Source organism: Thalassophryne amazonica, chromosome 9 (assembly GCF_902500255.1).
Source record: "Thalassophryne amazonica chromosome 9, fThaAma1.1, whole genome shotgun sequence".
NCBI lineage: Eukaryota > Metazoa > Chordata > Actinopteri > Batrachoidiformes > Batrachoididae > Thalassophryne > Thalassophryne amazonica.
The window spans coordinates 1,670,651-1,685,945 of NC_047111.1; the positions used below are offsets into that span (position 1 = coordinate 1,670,651).

Sequence of the window (15,295 nt, forward strand, 5' to 3'; positions counted from 1 at the left end):
GCGGAGCGTCGCAACGGCTGTACAGACCTCTACAGACCTCTGTATGCTCTCTCCTTCTAGTCCCTGTCAGTACTCTAGCTGCAGGCTACTCTGAGACAAGACCTTTCTAATTTTAGAGATATTGCGCAAATGCAAAAAAGCAGTCCTACATATTTGTTTAATATGCGCATTGAATGACATATGCTGATCAAAAATGACTCCAAGATTTCTCACAGTATTACTAGAGGTCAGGGTAATGCCATCCAGAGTAAGGATCTGGTTAGACACCATGTTTCTAAGATTTGTGGGGCCAAGTACAATAAATTCAGTTTTATCTGAGTTTAAAAGCAGGAAATTAGAGGTCATCCATGTCTTTATGTCTGTAAAATATTCCTGCAGTTTAACTAATTGGTGTGTGTCCTCTGGCTTCATGGATAGATAAAGCTGGGTATCATCTGTGTAACAATGAAAATTTAAGCAATGCCGTCTAATAATACTGCCTAAAGGAAGCATGTATAAAGTGAATAAAATTGTGGAACTCCATAATTAACCTTAGTCTGTGAAGAAGATTCCCCATTTACATGAACAAATTGTAATCTATTAGATAAATATGATTCAAACCACCGCAGCGCAGTGCCTTTAATACCTATGGCATGCTCTAATCTCTGTAATAAAATTTTATGGTCAACAGTATCAAAAGCAGCACTGAGGTCTAACAGAACAAGCACAGAGATGAGTCCACTGTCCGAGGCCATAAGAAGATCATTTGTAACCTTCACTAATGCTGTTTCTGTACTATGATGAATTCTAAAACCTGACTGAAACTCTTCAAATAGACCATTCCTCTGCAGATGATCAGTTAGCTGTTTTACAACTACCCTTTCAAGAATTTTTGAGAGAAAAGGAAGGTTGGAGATTGGCCTATAATTAGCTAAGATAGCTGGGTCAAGTGATGGCTTTTTAAGTAATGGTTTAATTACTGCCACCTTAAAAGCCTGTGGTACATAGCCAAATAATAAAGATAGATTGATCATATTTAAGATCGAAGCATTAATTAACGGTAGGGCTTCCTTGAGCAGCCTGGTAGGAATGGGGTCTAATAGACATGTTGATGGTTTGGACGAAGTGACTAATGAAAACTATTTGGTTTGAAAAACAATAGGTTTATATTCCTAGAAACGACTGGGTGCTTAAAATTAAGAAATTTAATGCATAAAACATACGAGGGTAGGCTGAAAAATTCTAAGGCTCCCCATGAAGGAGTAATGCATTAACTGCATTATAGTGAGCCTTAGAACTGTTCAGCCTGCCCTCGTAAAATAAATAAACAATTGGGTGCTAAACATTAAAATAAAGAAATTTAATTAAATGAATTAAAAATAAGGACTAATAAATAATAAATAAATAAATAAATACAAATACAAATAAAATAATAATAATAATAAAAAAAAAAATGGCACTGGGAAAAAGCTCAATATGAGGACCCCCTTAACCGGAGGTACAGTATTTGAGAGAGCAAAAAAGGAAAAGAGGAAAGAATTAGAGAGCAGAGAGCAGGCAGCAGCTAAAAGAAGAGAAATAATAGGTGCAGAGAGAAGTCGTTATTGTGGGATTCTTAAATGGTTTCTAGAGAATTAAAAAATCATTTCTAAATGTTTTATAAAGACATTACATATTTTGTTAATAATTATTAAGCCATCTATTCTTACCAATGAGAAGCTAATAAAAAAGAATGCTTAATTTGTGAGGAAAAAATGTAAAGACAATAACAATACGATTTTTAAAGTATTTTTATCACTAATTTGTAAACGATGAACTATTAATGATCAACTTTTCTTGAATGGTTTCCAGAGAATAAAAAAAAAATCATTTATAAATGTTTTATTAAGACATTACATATTTTGTTCTTAATAATTATTTATGTTCTTACCAATGAGTAACAAATAAAAAAGAATGCTTTGTAAATGTTTTACAAGTAGTTATTTAAGCATTTACTTACACTTTATAAATGCTTTACTAATGCTTTATAGCGTGCAGTTAATATAACGTGTTACCCAACTTCCTACTTTTAAATCTTATAAGACTGAAATGACGGTTCTTAGTCCAGTGAGACATCGGCATCAATTTGACCAGTTAACGCTTAGCCAAGGTTCGTGTGTCATACATCACACTGACAAAGTGAGGAACCTTGGGGTAATTTTTGATCCTATGTTGTCCTTTGGCCTCCACATTAGAGATATTACTAGGACTGCTTTCTTCCACCTGCGAAATATAGCGAAGATTCGTCCCATCCTGTCTATGGTTGATGCTGAGATCCTGATCCATGCGTTTGTCTCTTCTAGATTGGACTACTGCAATGTTCTACGAGTATTTTCTGGTTTACCGCAGTCCAGCATTAGGGCTCTCCAACTGGTTCAAAATGCTGCTGCCAGACTTTTGACAGGAAGCAGAAAGTTTGACCACATTATACCCATTTTGGCATTTCATTTTTGGCATCTCTTCACAAATTTTAAGGTTCTGTTACTAGCCTATAAAACTGTTCACAGACTGGCACCTCCCTACCTATCTGACCTAATTAAACCTTACGTACCGGCCCGGACTTTGCATTCTCAGGGTGCAGGACTACTTTGTGTCCCTCGGGTGAATAAGAAGTCTGTGGGTCACAGAGCTTTCTCTTATCGTGTCCCTGTTCTGTGGAATGATCTCCTTGTGTCAATAAAACAGTCAGATTCTGTGGAGACTTTCAAGTCCAGACTTAAGATGCACTTATTTTCCCTTTCGTATGGCAGCATACTGGCATAGTATAGTTCTACGCTTTTTACTCTTTTAATTCATTTTATTAGTAAACGGAGTGTACTGCAGCCTCAACTTTACTTAAATTCTGAGTCTTTTAGTGAATCTTAGGGCTAGTGGCCGGTGATCACCTTAGTATTTCTCTGTTTTTCTTGTTGTTTAATGCTGACAAATTATATTGTATTTGTTGTCTTTCTGATGCCTGATTCTGTTTTTTTCTCTCTGTTTGAGGTGCAGCTCCATCCAGACATGGGTGTCGGTGTCTTCTTCTGCAGGCCTCCCATCTTGCACACCAGCATGGACTCCCCAAAATTTTCCTGTATATTTGTATTGTAATTTGTGTCTGTATCATGGCGCAAGCAGAGTCTGGTTTGCTTGAGGTTTCTTCCTCAGAGGGAGTTTTTTCTTACCACTGTCGCCTGTGTTCTTGCTCTGGGGGTTGGTAAGGTTAGACCTCACTTGTGTGAAGCACGTTGAGGCAGCTTTGTTGTGATTTGGTGCTATATAGATTAATTAAATTTAATTAGTTAATAGCCCAGATCTGCAGAGGACTAATAGGATCCATCATCACCACAGGCGTCACTGTCTTATGCAACACCAGACAGGCAGAGAAGATCATTGGGACTAAATTTCCCTCCATGGACTTCTTTGGTATTCGAGGGTAGACTGAAAAGTTCTAAGGCTCACTATGATGCAGTTAATGCATTACTCCTTCATGGTGAGCCTTAGAACTTTTCAGCCTACCCTCGAACATGCAGCAGCATCAGAAGAGAGCAGAGACTCAGTCCACCCAAAGACAAATACTGCACATACAACCTCAGACAGTATCATTACCCACAAAACATTTCTCAAGAGCTTTTTCCCTGTTAAAGTGAGACTGATGGAAAAACAAAAATGCTGAACATGTGCAGTAATCCCACACTACCTCATTTTAGTTCTCATGTACAACAGTTGGTGAAAACATAACTTTTGTTTCCCCTTCAGGACTTTTAGTTTATTTACACTCACTCACTCATCTTCAACCTCATATCTGGGACCAGGTCATGGGCTTATTTATAATGATTAGGATTATCATCATCATTATGATTGTCTCTTTAGTTATTTTCTACTTTTATAACGTTTTTCTTTTTGTATAGTGAATTCAGAGCCTTCCTCTGTGTTTCTCCATTAGAGCCCTGCACAAGAATTCCTATGTGCCTGGACTATGCAATTTATGCACAAATGGCAAACAAAAAATCTTGAGATGTCAGTGTTTGGTTTTTGGAACAGTCTAAACAAAAGAATAAGTTTCTTTGTGCAGTGAGCCACAGGCCAGAAGATGGCGCTGTGCCCTCAGTCAGTTCACTGAGTTTGTAGATGCTCTCAGTGTAACCAAGAGTGGGTCCGCTCCTGTTTGAACTTTAAAGATCCCTGAAAAGAGCGTCCCAGAACTCATCAGGTGGGCGGCGCCTCTGGGAACATGTGATGTCACAGTCGGTGTAAAACTTTAAAGAAAGCCACACAACCGAGGAAATAAGCATTCACTTATTTTTGACTCAGGTCCCATGTGTCCTCTGCTGTTCCCGTCACTCATCCTTTCTCCCAGTCATCCTTCACATGGTCCAAAGTGAACGTCTCTGTGTTTGTAATCAGTTTTTAAATTAAGAAAACAGATTAAAAAACAAACATACATATTTGAACATACAGGGTGTGTTAAAAAACAAGTGCCACAAAATCATTTGATTAATTCTGCAACGCCTAATCTGAATTCTGTTTTATTTTTCAGCCGCTGACAATCCGTAACCCGTGTGACTTTTTCCTTTGGGGTTACCCAAAAGGCGATGTCTGTGATGGCAACCCGAGAACACTTCAGGATCTAAAGACGATAATCACAAGGTGTAGCAGGAGACTTATTGGAAACTTTGCAGTCAGGTTGAATGTCTGAAGCGCTGTGGTGCATGTAACGAGCACATCTGGTGAACGCCAAAACGCTGACAAACTGCGGTGAAAATTAGAAATGAACACTAGAGATAAAATTCCCTCAGATATGCTTCAAGATGACATATGACAAAAGTGGACAGATTTTCTATGACCGTATTTTTGTGGCACTTCTTTTGGGACACCCTGTATTTAAACAAGAGTCATCCGGAGATGATACAGCCCCCCCCCAAAGCACAAGCTTACGATAGATATGAATGAAACTGTTCAATTGGTTCTTGAGATCTCATGCAAACAAGTGGAAATGAATGGACAGACATGCTAATCACTACATCCCCCAGTGGGACAATGAACAGAACATTTAATTAAATCTTAAATTTACTTAAATACCTTGAAAGCTCCCCCCCCCAACATTAAAGTGAGAAAATATTAAAACTGCTCAGTCTCAACTCTGAAAGTCCTCAGTTCTGAAAACACCAGATTAAACATCTGTCTTCAACTGGACACAAGACAAACTGGAGTCATTTTTACAGTTATTTACAGGCAACAAACATGCGAGTGAGATGTCGTGACTACGAACAAACGTGCGAGCGACATTTAGTGACTATGACTAAACATGCGAGTGACATTTAGTGAACATGACTAAACATGCGAGTGACATTTAGTGAACATGACTAAACATGTGAGATTTAGTGAATATGACTAAACATGACATTTAGTGACTATGACTAAACATGCGACATTTAGTGACTATGACTAAACATGCGAGTGACATTTAGTGACTATGACTAAACATGCGAGTGACATTTAGTGACTATGACTAAACATGCGAGTGACATTTAGTGACTATGACTAAACATGCGAGTGACATTTAGTGAACATGACTAAACATGCGAGTGACATTTAGTGACCATGACTAAACATGACATTTAGTGACCATGACTAAACATGACATTTAGTGACTATGACTAAACATGTTTAGTGACTATGACTAAACATGACATTTAGTGACTATGACTAAACATGCGAGTGACATTTAGTGACTATGACTAAACATGCGAGTGACATTTAGTGACTATGACTAAACATGCGAGTGACATTTAGTGACTGACTAAACATGCGAGTGACATTTAGTGACTATGACTAAACATGCGAGTGACATTTAGTGAACATGACTAAACATGCGAGTGACATTTAGTGAACATGACTAAACATGCGAGTGACATTTAGTGAACATGACTAAACATGCGAGTGAGATTTAGTGAACATGACTAAACATGCGAGTGAGATTTAGTGAACATGACTAAACATGCGAGTGACATTTAGTGAATATGACTAAACATGCGAGTGACATTTAGTGAACATGACTAAACATGCGAGTGACATTTAGTGAACATGACTAAACATGCGAGTGACATTTAGTGAACATGACTAAACATGCGAGTGACATTTAGTGAACATGACTAAACATGCGAGTGACATTTAGTAAACATGACTAAACATGCGAGTGAGATTTAGTGAACATGACTAAACATGCGAGTGACATTTAGTGACTATGACTAAACATGACATTTAGTGACTATGACTAAACATGCGAGTGACATTTAGTGACTATGACTAAACATGACATTTAGTGACTATGACTAAACATGCGAGTGAGATTTAGTGACTATGACTAAACATGTGACATTTAGTGAACATGACTAAACATGTGAGTGAGATTTAGTGAACATGACTAAACATGTGAGATTTAGTGAACATGACTAAACATGTGAGATTTAGTGAACATGACTAAACATGTGAGATTTAGTGAATATGACTAAACATGCCAGTGAGATTTAGTGAATATGACTAAACATGACATTTAGTGAATATGACTAAACATGTGACATTTAGTGAATATGACTCAACATGTGACATTTAGTGAATATGACTCAACATGTGACATTTAGTGAATATGACTCAACATGCGAGTGAGATTTAGTGAATATGACTCAACATGCGAGTGAGATTTAGTGAATATGACTAAACATGACATTTAGTGAATATGACTCAACATGCGAGTGAGATTTAGTGAATATGACTCAACATGCGAGTGACATTTAGTGAATATGACTAAACATGTGACATTTAGTGAATATGACTAAACATGACATTTAGTGAATATGACTCAACATGTGACATTTAGTGAATATGACTAAACATGCGAGTGAGATTTAGTGAACATGACTAAACATGCGAGTGACATTTAGTGACTATGACTAAACATGACATTTAGTGACTATGACTAAACATGCGAGTGACATTTAGTGACTATGACTAAACATGACATTTAGTGACTATGACTAAACATGCGAGTGAGATTTAGTGAACATGACTAAACATGACATTTAGTGACTATGACTAAACATGCGAGTGAGATTTAGTGAACATGACTAAACATGTGAGATTTAGTGAACATGACTAAACATGTGAGATTTAGTGAACATGACTAAACATGACATTTAGTGACTATGACTAAACATGCGAGTGAGATTTAGTGAACATGACTAAACATGTGAGATTTAGTGAACATGACTAAACATGTGACATTTAGTGACTATGACTAAACATGTGAGTGAGATTTAGTGAACATGACTAAACATGTGAGATTTAGTGAACATGACTAAACATGTGAGATTTAGTGAACATGACTAAACATGTGAGATTTAGTGAATATGACTAAACATGCCAGTGAGATTTAGTGAATATGACTAAACATGACATTTAGTGAATATGACTAAACATGTGACATTTAGTGAATATGACTCAACATGTGACATTTAGTGAATATGACTCAACATGCGAGTGAGATTTAGTGAATATGACTCAACATGCGAGTGACATTTAGTGAATATGAATCAACATGCGAGTGACATTTAGTGAATATGAATCAACATGCGAGTGACATTTAGTGAATATGACTAAACATGCGAGTGACATTTAGTGAATATGACTAAACGTGAGTGAGATTTAGTGAATATGACTAAACGTGAGTGACATTTAGTGAATATGACTAAACGTGACATTTAGTGTGTCAAGGATTTTATATAGTTCATGCTCTTATTATCATTTATTTTCTTTAGTTTATGCTTATATTATTATTATTTATTTTCTTATAGTTTATGCTTATTATTTTTCCTCTTTGTGAGAAGAGGAGGTTTTAGAAAGAAAGACTTGTTGTCTGCATTCTTCATGATTGAGCAAACTATTTTTCATTTTGCCTTATCCTGCTTTGATGAGCCACAAGGCTCATGTTGCAGGAATGGAAGGTTTCAACCGTTACCTCGCTTTGCTATCACCTTCTTGCAGACATGACTCGTGTAACCTCTCCCGACTGTCCTTGTTTGTTTTTTCTCATGTTGAACTAAATAAAAGGCTGGGCCAGAGGAGGAGATTTTAGGAGAGCTTTGTAGCTGAGCACTTACAAGCTGCTTCATTGTTCTCCTCCTCTGCGCAGAGCAAAAATATATATATTTGTCTCTCCCTGACTGGTTTCTTTTCAGTGTTTGTGCCTCTCATTTCTTTAAAAACAGGGTGCAAACCCAACAGTTTTTTCTTGGCGCCCAACGTGGGGCGTCGACAGATCTTCTCGAGCGAACGGAGGGAGACACGCCGCAGACTGTGCACAGCCGATTCCACTAGAGGGATCGAAGGAAAGTCCTGAGGAGTGAATTCTCCGTCGGGCCGGTGACTATAGACGTCCACCTCCGCTCGCCGCAGTAGATTGACGACGCCTAGTGAACCAAATGAGGGGCGCAACAAATTAACATAAGTAATTACTGCCTGCCTGTGAGGAAAATATGTTGAGGAGGGGTTCGAGTCCCCATCCAGAATAAAGTGCGGGGGAGGGAGTTAGAGTCTCCGGTCCTGCCGGCACAGGTGGCGGAGGGATTCGAGTCCCCATCCGGCTGAGAAATATAGGAGGAGTAAGAATAAATTTCAGGAGAAGCAGTTAGAGAGACGCGAATTAATTGATTATTTCAAAAGTGAAACTAAGTGTGTTTGTGGTATGAATGAGAGAAAATTCTGTTTTTGTTGTAAGGATTTTGTTGTGTTATTTATGTCTTGATATAAAATGATTTATTATTATTATTTATTTTTTTTATTATTTTTTTTTTTTTTAAGATGAGGGCTTGTCTGTAATTGCAATCATTGATGAAATCTGTAATTTATTTTGTATATGTGTGAGAGTTGGGGCGGTTGTGGGAGTGTGTGTGTGTGTGACAGTGTCGGACTGTATGTGTGGTATTATTTGACTGAGTATTCCTTAGTAATAATAAAAGAAAGAGACTGTGAGTGACTGAAGCACGGACAGCTTGATATCCCATTTTATCAGGGGATAAAAGTGGAGCCGTTGTCTGCAAAGTAGGCCATTTTAAGTCCATACGCACCACACTCACATATTCCCGACGAGTCTGCAAAGAGGGGGATTCCAAGGAAGGTCCGCCCCACGGGGTAGAAGCTTGACCTGAACTTTGCAGAGTGAAGGGGAATAGGTGACCAACATGGGAAACACACGCACAGAAAATAAGCCCCTATTTCAGGGCGATGAAAAATACATGCACAAACGCAAAAATATCATCACGTTAAATTGTCATCACAACGGCCATTCCCGATTTGCTTTTACGGGACAGGGAATAAAACTGTAGGTAAAATTAAGAAACGTCTGTGTACCCAAACGTATGTTTTATCAAATAATTTAAGCCTAACCAAAACATAATATGTGGATGGTACTTATCTTCATCACATTGGACGGGGATGTAATTATACAGGCTCCTGTCCATGGGGAACGGATGAATCATGTGCTTATGTTAGTAAGTTTTTGCTACCACCTGTAAATGGTACTCCGGTGTATGATGACATCTATTGGCTTTGTGGTTCCAGACTGTACATGAGTCTCCCACCAAATTGGGGTGGTGTGTGTGCACCTACCCAGGTGACTGACCATACATATGTGGTAGTGCCAAGGACCTCCACAGAGAAGAATGGCAGCACCAGACGGAGGAGATCGATATACCCAGATGTGTTACCACATGATCACATGTGGGGCTCGGATGTACCCAAGGACCAAAAATTGTGGTCTGTAGGAGATAAAATAGCACATTCACTGTTCCCCTGGATAGGAGTGGTAAAAAATTCATTAATGATTGAAACTCTGAATTATCAATTGGGTCTGTTCATGAATGTAACTGAGAAAATAGTAGCAGCTCAAAACACTGAAATAGATGCTTTACGTACCATGGTGATGCAAAATCGCATGGTTTTAGACTTGCTTACTGGTTCACAGGGAGGAGTTTGTGTTCTGCTGAACACAACATGCTGTACTTTCATCCCAGACTCCATTCATTCAGTGGATGTGCAGGACGCATTGGAAGAGCTGAATAAACTTCGTGATGCAATGCATAAAGACACCCTAGCCGTGAACCGGTGGAATCCCTGGTCCTGGTTGACTTCAGGACCATGGTGGCAGTTACTATTGAAAATGGTGACACCAGTTATTATAGTCCTAATTCTGATTGGACTTTGCATGTGTTGTGTGATCCCCTGTATCAAAACAATGGTTGGCAAAATGGTGTCAAATACATTTGTACAGTGTAAACTGGCTTTCCAACAAACTATGCCAAAATATCAAGCATTGAAACAGTCAGACCTTAGTGGAGAAAACTATAATGACTGTGTTGAGAATTATGATGATATTGAAAAGCTCACAACTCCAGTTCAAGCTTGAACTGTTGACGTGATGAGTTAACACACTCTTAGCCTATGAAGCTTTAGCTGAAAATGTAATAAGACAAGTGGTTAAAGTGGACAAATTTTCTATTGAAGTGTGTTTTGGACATGACAAACTTATGTAAATAAACGATAAACAGGGAGGATTATGTCAAGGATTTTATACAGTTCATGCTCTTATTATCATTTATTTTCTTTAGTTTATGCTTATAGTATTATTATTTATTTTCTTATAGTTTATGCTTATTATTTTTCCTCTTTGTGAGAAGAGGTTTTAGAAAGAAAGACTTGTTGTCTGCATTCTTCATGATTGAGCAAACTATTTTTCATTTTGCCTTATCCTGCTTTGACGAGCCACAAGGCTCATGTTGCAGGAATGGAAGGTTTCAGAAGTTACCTTGCTTTGCTATCACCCTCTTGCAGACATGACTCATGTGTAACCTCTCCCGACTGTCCTTGTTTGTTTTTTCTCATGTTGAACTAAATAAAAGGCTGGGCCAGAGGAGGAGATTTTAGGAGAGCTTTGTAGCTGAGCACTTACAAGCTGCTTCATTGTTCTCCTCCTCTGCGCAGAGCAAAAAATATATATCTCTCTGACTGGTTTCTTTTCAGTGTTTGTGCCTCTCATTTCTTTAAAAACAGGGTGCAAACCCAACAAGTGACTATGACTAAACGTGCGTGACATTTAGTGACTATGACTAAACATGCGTGACATTTAGTGACTATGACTAAACGTGCGTGACATTTAGTGACTATGACTAAACGTGCGTGACATTTAGTGACTATGACTAAACGTGCGTGACATTTAGTGACTATGACTGACAGACACCCTCTCTACTTTTAAGATTAGGCTTAAAACTTTCCTTTTTGCTAAAGCTTATAGTTAGGGCTGGATCAGGTGACCCTGAACCATCCCTTAGTTATGCTGCTATAGACGTAGACTGCTGGGGGGTTCCCATGATGCATTGTTTCTTTCTCTTTTTGCTCTGTATGCACCACTCTGCATTTAATCATTAGTGATCGATCTCTGCTCCCCTCCACAGCATGTCTTTTTCCTGGTTCTCTCCCTCAGCCCCAACCAGTCCCAGCAGAAGACTGCCCCTCCCTGAGCCTGGTTCTGCTGGAGGTTTCTTCCTGTTAAAAGGGAGTTTTTCCTTCCCACTGTAGCCAAGTGCTTGCTCACAGGGGGTTGTTTTGACCGTTGGGGTTTTACATAATTATTGTATGGCCTTGCCTTACAATATAAAGCGCCTTGGGGCAACTGTTTGTTGTGATTTGGCGCTATATAAAAAAAATTGATTGATTGATTGATGACTAAACGTGTGTGACATTTAGCGACTATGACTAAACGTGTGTGACATATAGCGAATATGACTAAACGTGTGTGACATATAGCGAATATGACTAAACGTGTGTGACATATAGCGAATATGACTAAACGTGTGTGACATATAGCGAATATGACTAAACGTGTGTGACATATAGCGAATATGACTAAACATGCCAGTGAGATTTAGCGAATATGACTAAACATGCCAGTGACATTTAGCGAATATGACTAAACATGACATTTAGCGAATATGACTAAACATGACATTTAGCGAATATGACTAAACATGACATTTAGCGAATATGACTAAACATGACATTTAGCGAATATGACTAAACATGACATTTAGCGAATATGACTAAACATGACATTTAGCGAATATGACTAAACATGACATTTAGCGAATATGACTAAACATGACATTTAGCGAATATGACTAAACATGACATTTAGCGAATATGACTAAACATGACATTTAGCGAATATGACTAAACATGACATTTAGTGAATATGACTAAACATGACATTTAGTGAATATGACTAAACATGACATTTAGTGAATATGACTAAACATGACATTTAGTGAATATGACTAAACATGACATTTAGTGAATATGACTAAACATGACATTTAGTGAATATGACTAAACATGACATTTAGTGAATATGACTAAACATGACATTTAGTGAATATGACTAAACATGACATTTAGTGAATATGACTAAACATGCGAGTGACATTTAGTGAATATGACTAAACATGCGAGTGACATTTAGTGAATATGACTAAACATGCGAGTGACATTTAGTGAATATGACTAAACATGCGAGTGACATTTAGTGAATAAGACTAAACATGCGAGTGACATTTAGTGAATATGACTAAACATGCGAGTGACATTTAGTGAATATGACTAAACATGCGAGTGACATTTAGTGAATATGACTAAACATGCGAGTGACATTTAGTGAATATGACTAAACATGCGAGTGACATTTAGTGAATATGACTAAACATGCGAGTGACATTTAGTGAATATGACTAAACATGCGAGTGACATTTAGTGAATATGACTAAACATGCGAGTGACATTTAGTGAATATGACTAAACATGCGAGTGACATTTAGTGAATATGACTAAACATGCGAGTGACATTTAGTGAATATGACTAAACATGCGAGTGACATTTAGTGAATATGACTAAACATGCGAGTGACATTTAGTGAATATGACTAAACATGCGAGTGACATTTAGTGAATATGACTAAACATGCGAGTGACATTTAGTGAATATGACTAAACATGCGAGTGACATTTAGTGAATATGACTAAACATGCGAGTGACATTTAGTGAATATGACTAAACATGCGAGTGACATTTAGTGAATATGACTAAACATGCGAGTGACATTTAGTGAATATGACTAAACATGCGAGTGACATTTAGTGAATATGACTAAACATGCGAGTGACATTTAGTGAATATGACTAAACATGCGAGTGACATTTAGTGAATATGACTAAACATGCGAGTGACATTTAGTGAATATGAATGATCATTCATGGTTTTATTTTCTTATATTTCTTTTCACCATGGACTTTTCTGTTGCGAGTTTGGTCGTCTGTATACGAGTGAATTTCTGTTGTGCATGGGTGTCTAATAAATTCAAATTCAATATTATTGAGTTGATATGGAACCAAGAAAAGAACCAGGAACTAACTACGTATTGTGGCTAGAAATTAACAGGAATAAACTTAGTTGGAATTTAGTGATAAATTCTGGATTCACAAAAATATTTTTACTATTAAGAAAATTAACTAAACCGCTTTGAGCATCCAGCTGACAGCAAAGACCATCAGAACACTTGAGGAGTTTCGACGTATGTGGACCCGGGTCGGGTGGCGTCAGCAGGTCTGGTCCATTTGGTCTGGGGACTCCCTTCCTCCGGACGCAGAGGGTTCAGCCTTAGGTCATCTCTCTTGGAGCTATCTGAGGAGGATCGCTGTGACATCTGGGAGAGTCTAGCTAAGAGACCACCAACTCCACATCACAGAGAGAGTTTTTCTGACTCCATAAGTGATATTTAAGCAGCGAGCCTTCCCGGGAAACATCGACTGTTGGAGGAATGTGGCTCACCCATGGAGGTCCATTTCCATGGATTTTGGGCATGCGAATTCTTTCATATTGGCAGGGAAATAAGAAGAATTTTTGGTATTGAAGTTGTTTGGTTGTTTTTTTTTTTCTCATCATGTTCCTGGGCAAAATGCCAGAATACCTTTCAAAAAAAAATTTGGCTGCATGTAAGAAAGCCGTCACATGGAAGTGGCTGCAAATAAAGTCACCATCAAAGGACAACCGGAATGTAGTCACGGAGGGAAAAAAATGAAACTTACTCCTTGAGAATAAGAAGTGAACAATGTTTAAAAGACGGGAAAAGAGAACTTATATATTATATATAATAATATATATTATATATTATATATATATATTGGCAGCTGTAATCCAGTCTCTGTACAGACAATTTCATTTCTGTACAATTGTACTGTTCACAAGAAGCCAGAGTGGACTCTGCCTGCTGAGGCGACCCAGGTACTTTGGGCCGCAGGGGGCACTCCTGAGCCATTTTTTTTTACAGAGTGGTCTGCTGGAGCAGCAGGATTGCAACTGCTGAGAGGAGGAGGAGACTTGACAAAGTGATCAGAAAGGTCACCTCTGTCCTGGGAAGTCCCCTGGACACAGGGCAGGAGGTGGGTGAAAGGAGGATGATGGCTAAGCTGTCGGCCCTGCTGGAGAACACCTCCCACCCTGTAGGTGACACCCTGACTGCACTGGAAGCTCCTTCAGCAGCACCGCGGGTCCTTCCTTCCTGCTGCTGCCAGACTCCACAGCGAGCACCCAGTCAGACCACTCAGATCATTAAAGTAACATTTTTTTGTCTTTCATGTGTAGTAACACTTGTACATGGAACATAATGTATTTTACTGTATATACTGTCGTTATTCCTGCACAGTACTTGTCTTCTGTGTTTTTTGGGACTTATTTTTCTTTTACCTTATTGAGCAGACTTTGCACAGTTCTGTAACTGCTGTAACCTCCCAAAATTCCCCATTGTGGGACTAATAAAGGATTATCTTATCTTCTCTTTTGGCAGAGAACCGCTGCCTTTTCAGTCCTTTTCTCTCCTTTCTTTCTTAACTTGAAAATACAATAAGAAAGGTTCCAACAACAAAAAAGGCTGTGCTTGAGGAGGTCCATGTCTCATGTCTCAAGTCCTCCTCTGGAACGTTTTCCGTGCTCAGCTGAGAGGAGAAGATGTGCTTAGGAAGTGGGCTGTGTTTAATAGCCGTTGTTTTTGTGCTAACACTGCCAGAGGACACCCACCGACTTGGAAAGGAAAGGAAAGCATAAATATGTTCCTAAACCTCATCACGGATCTACTGTTCTTGTTTGTTGTGTGTCCACTGCGCTGTGAGACACAGAGATGACACCAACAGTTTGAAA

At 38.4% G+C, this 15,295-nt stretch overlaps 1 protein-coding gene across 4 annotated transcripts in view; it reads right to left on the bottom strand.

The window, feature by feature from the left end:
* Positions 1-15,295, bottom strand: part of mybbp1a (MYB binding protein (P160) 1a) — a 282,215-nt gene that overhangs the window by 146,467 nt on the left and 120,453 nt on the right. The window lies entirely within an intron of this gene.